Below are 5,182 nucleotides of genomic sequence, written 5' to 3'. Positions count from 1 at the left end.
TATATATATATATATATATATATATATATATATACATGCATTAGTTTCCTTCAGTTTGCCTCTACTAAAACTACTCAGTGATTTGGTTGGCCCAAGGTTTAGAAGACACTTTCCCAAGGTGCAAACTTCTTACCATACAGCCATGCCTGCACCTGTTGTTTGTATATTTGTCTACTTGTGTATTTGTGTTTGTGTAGGTTGCAAATGTATATGTATGAATATAAATATGTATATGTGGCTGTGTATATGTGTGTGTGTATAGATGTGTGTATGTATATGTGTGTATGTATATATATGTGTGTATATATATATGTGTGTGTATATATATATGTGTATATATATATGTGTGTGTGTGTATTTATATATATATGTATGTGTGTGTATATATATATATATATATATATATACACACATATATATGTATGTGCATGTGTGTGTATATGTATGTATGTATATATGTGTGTGTATGTATGTATATATATGTGTGTGTGTATACACACACACACACACACATTCACACACACACATTCACACACACACACCTTTTGAATTAATAATAGTGTCAGAAATTCAATAAGAGCCACATCACTGGTATTGAAAATGATGGTATTTGTTATTTCCTCGAGAGACACTTGTATGGTCTCTCTATTGGTAAAGTGTAAATTTATCTCAGCTGACCAGTTAGCTCTGTAATAGGATGAGCTGGAATGCCAGTGGACAGGTTTTAAAGAACTATTGATTTCACTCTGCTATTTACTTTTCCTTCCTTCCTTCCTTCTTTCCTTCCTTCCCTCTCTCTTTCCCTCTCCCCTCCAAATCTGTTACAAAAAAGACCTTTTTTGATTATAAACATCAAAAACAATATCTGCCCTCTCTTCTTCTCTCTGGTATTTATTAAATCTAGAATCTCTGATATATGGGTTTTTTTTTTTATTGTATCTGATTATTATTATTATTATTATTATTATTATTATTATTATTATTATTATCCAGGTATGGTGGTGGTGATGGTGGTTCTTGTCATCTTTTTTTTATGCTTATGGTTGGGTTGTCTTTTTGTTGTTTTTTTTTATATGTAACGATGAGATAAAAAGCAATGAAGCAGAGTGAAATATAATAAAGAATATAAGCCTTTTGAATAAGAAAGGAAGGGAGGAGACTAAGATACAAAATAAAAACAAGGGGTAGGGGGAAAGAAAGAAAAAAGAGAAGGAGAAGGGTGTATCAGGATCATTACGAATCTCTGTATTCCATTCTTAGTAAATGTATTGATCTCTCTTTCTTTTTCTTCCCCCCTCCCCCTCTATCACTCATCTACCTCAAGATGAAAAAAAAATATCCGAATTACTACTAAGCAACAGTAGTAGCAGCAGCAAAGCTAAATCTACTGTTGCTGCCTTTTTTTTTTCCTTTCTGTGTTGTTTTTCTAGGCTGATTCTTTTTTTTTTTTGTTTTGTTTTGTGCCATGCATCTCGTATTTGTTTGTCAGTGATGCAGTGTGAAGCATCTGAACTACTTTCTTTCTTCCTTCCTTCCTCCTTCTTCCCCCCTCCCTTCTTTCTCCTCCTTCGGTGCCTGTTTACAACTGTCTTCCCCCAAAGAGCCTATGAATATATTTCTTCATAACGCAAAGAGAAACCGACGACGGTGGTGGCAACGATTGTTGTTGTTGTTACTGTTGTTTCTGATAGTGGTGATGATTAATGTTACTGTTGGTGATTCTCAGAGGTTGCAGTGAGACAGAGAAAAGGAAAGAAGGGAAGGAAGGAAGAAGCAACATTCCATTAATAAAACATAACCAGCTGCTGCACTCACCTTATCTCCTCCTCTGTCGCGTGGATATAAGCGTGCGCGCGCGCGCGATTATTTCTAAAGTGTATTTATTTCTCTTTGTTGTCATGGTGATTTATTTCAATTTCATGTCTACTTGTAAAATTAAAATGCAATCTTGAAGCTGTATGAATGTTTTATGTTTTGGTTATTTTTTTATTTGAGACAAAAAAAAAATGGATAGAAAGATTGATGAGAAAATTTGAAGCTAACATTATTACCTCGCCCCAACTTCTCACTCCAGTAATAAGGTCTATTTCTGATATGTTATTGGGCTTTTATCTGACCCTTTTGTTGTTCATCCTAAGTACATTTATAGAGTAAAAGATCAATTGTAATTCATAGCTTGGTCTCCCATGTATTTTTCTCCTTTCTCTCTCTCTCTTTTTTTTTTTTTAATCACAGGTTGTATATATTGACAAGTGATTTTTATTTGGGGTTCTGTGTCTCTGTGTACGTGAGTATATATATATATATATATATATATGTGTGTATACTCACACATATACATATAGACACACATACACATATATTTATAAACATATATATGGCATGGCTGTGTGGTAAGAAGCTTACTTCCCAACCACATGGTTCAGTCCCACTGCGTGGCACCTTGGGCAAGTGTCTTCTACTATAGCCTCAGGCCAACCAAAGCCTTGAGTGGATTTCGTAGGCAGAAACTGGAAGAAGGCTGTCATATATATATATATATATATATGTATATATATATATATATATATATATTTGTGTCTTGCAAATACTTGGTGACCCTGTCAGTGCAGGTACCACTTAAAAGCACCCAGTCCACACTGTAAAGTGGTTGGTGTTCAGAAGGGCATCCAGATGTAAAAACCTTGCCAAAACTGACTTCACCTGTGCTTGTGCCACGTAAAAAGCATTAAGTCGACTCTGCTGAGTGGTTGGTGTTAGGAAGGGCATCCAGCTGTAAAAATTCTTCCAAAACAGTCACAGAAGCCTGGTGCAGGCTTTGACCTGGCCGGTTCTTGTGGTACCATTCCACCCATGCTAGCATGGAAGACGGACGTTAAACAATGATGATGATGTATATATTTATGTGTCTGTGTTTGTCCCCCCACCATCGCTTGACAACTAATGCTGGTCTGTTACTGTCCCTGTAACTTAAGCAGTTTGGCAAAGGAGCCAATAGGATAAGCACTAGGCTTACAAAGAGTAAGTGCTGGGGTTTAATTTTTTCGACTAAAACCCTTTAAGGCAGTGCTCCAGCATGGTTGCAGTCAAATGACTGAAACTAGTGAAGGAGTAAAAGAATATACACATACATACATACATATATGTGTATTTGCGTGTGTGTCTGTGTATATATGATAAAAATTCAGTTAGGTGTTAAATAACCACCTAAGGGATATTAAATATCTAAAGAATTTACTGTTTTTTTTTACCTATATAAATAACATTGTTATGAACTATCACTCATATATGTATAATAATAGTCAGCAAACTAATTTCGAACTATATGCTTCAAGCTGTTATTTCTGAAAGAAATGAATTCATCTACACAGCTGTCTATTTTGTCTTGTTTCAAATCTATGGCAGGAGATGTTTTGTCAAATCTCTGAGTTAAACAATTCTCTGTTGTCTCAGTTCACCTAACTGTTGGAAATCGGTATAATGACATCTTCTAAGAATGCTAGTTGTAATACAATAGTGCCATTATACTTGGGGAAGTTGTTGAGATTTTTTATATCCCATCAGTTTCAAACAATGAACTGAAACTAAGCACCAATATAAGTGCGCAAATCTCCAAAACCATCCGTGGCTTTGGAAATTATATTTAGGAAAGAAGGATATTACATTGAGCATTTTCATATCTACATATCTATAATGGTTGGTTTGTACTTGTAAGACACAAGTATTCTAATTGTTGATCATGTGAGATATAGGAAACTATCATTAATAATAATAATAATGATAATGATCACTAAAGGCTAGGTCATTAGATTCACACAAAGTATATTCCTGGTAATAATGTATATTATTTCCTTTTATCAGTTTCTTGTTATGCTTTCTTAGTTAACATCTATGTGTGGGTGGCGGGTGAGGAGTGTAGTGTCTACCAGAATATGAATGCTATCAGTGAGATGTGTTAAATGTTTCGCCAATTGAAACTATATTAAAGTAGATGTTAATGTATTTATTTCCTCATGATCGCACATATATGTATATCATCATCATTTAACGTCCACCAAGCTTGGTAATATTTTCCATGCCCAGACATGTATTCCACGGAAGAAATGGACACCACCACTTGTATGAGGGTAGCAAGACAAACGTACATACAAACACATATGCACATACATAGAGTCAGCATATCAGTAAAACTCAATTCTCCAGAAAACCAACCATTTGATATTGTTTTGTTCAGGAATATAGGCATATTTTTTTCATGAATGCTTTATTAGCTACTAGAAAATCACATTTCATTACCATAATCTATACACAATGACATGCAACACAATAGCTATGAGATTTTCTTTTTGAGCTACCAACAAGCACATGAGCATGAATTCAAAAGCTATTGCAGCTGTTGCAATCTACTATTGAACAGGGTCCATAACTCTACTTACCTCAGTTGGCTGGCAAATTCTCTTCTTAATTTGTTTAAAAAAATGGTAAGAGATAATCTAACTGAATCTATCATCTCAATTTTTTGGTGAAAAAATTCATCTAAAGGAATCCTCTCTTCAACTTGTAAGTCTGTAGGTATGGCAATAAATTCTTAACTGACTTAATTGAAAACCCAAGTTTGATTCCCAGTTGGACACTACTTCACTTAGATTAGGTAATGTTCTTAAGAAAGACTTAAAAGTTACTCTCCAATCATACATCTGACCCATGTATATCAGAAATCATTTGTGTGTGTTTTTAACGCTAACTATGAAAATTCTCTCAATTCTACACAAGCAGAACTATATTTTTCATGTGTAAAAGAATCGAATTCACATGATGATTGGGGCTATTTTTGTTGCACTTTCACTGGGTTGAAATGTCCTTTAATATCATGATATGGAAAATTTCATTTATAAAAACTGAAATACGAAAGTATCTTTTAATTTCAAGAACCATTTAAGAATAAAAGCCTTCCTTTCATATATATATATATATATATATATGCCATGATAGATCGCTGACCACAACATTTATATTTTTTTTCTCCTTGTTTCTTTCTGTGTTCCTTTCAGTTAAAGAGCATAGGCTCGAAACATCAATGATTTTCTCTATTCCCAAGCATTATACTAATACATCCATTTGTTGTTTACACCACCTGTCTTCGTCTGTTGTTTTTTTCGTAAATTCGCCCATATATATATAT

The 5,182-nt window shown here is 34.0% G+C and overlaps 1 protein-coding gene and 1 long non-coding RNA gene across 3 annotated transcripts in view; one reads left to right on the top strand and one right to left on the bottom strand.

The window, feature by feature from the left end:
• The window catches only part of LOC106883439 (uncharacterized), an 11,572-nt gene extending 9,572 nt beyond the window's left edge, over nt 1–2,000 (bottom strand). The window contains exon 1 of the long non-coding RNA XR_001411131.2: nt 1,816–2,000. This is a non-coding gene — a long non-coding RNA (uncharacterized LOC106883439). The remainder of the gene's footprint in view (nt 1–1,815) is intronic.
• Nucleotides 1–5,182, top strand: part of LOC106883440 (adenomatous polyposis coli homolog) — a 188,253-nt gene that overhangs the window by 73,202 nt on the left and 109,869 nt on the right. The window lies entirely within an intron of this gene.

This window comes from Octopus bimaculoides, chromosome 4 (assembly GCF_001194135.2).
Source record: "Octopus bimaculoides isolate UCB-OBI-ISO-001 chromosome 4, ASM119413v2, whole genome shotgun sequence".
Classification (NCBI taxonomy): domain Eukaryota; kingdom Metazoa; phylum Mollusca; class Cephalopoda; order Octopoda; family Octopodidae; genus Octopus; species Octopus bimaculoides.
This window is presented reverse-complemented; position numbering and strand designations above follow the sequence as displayed.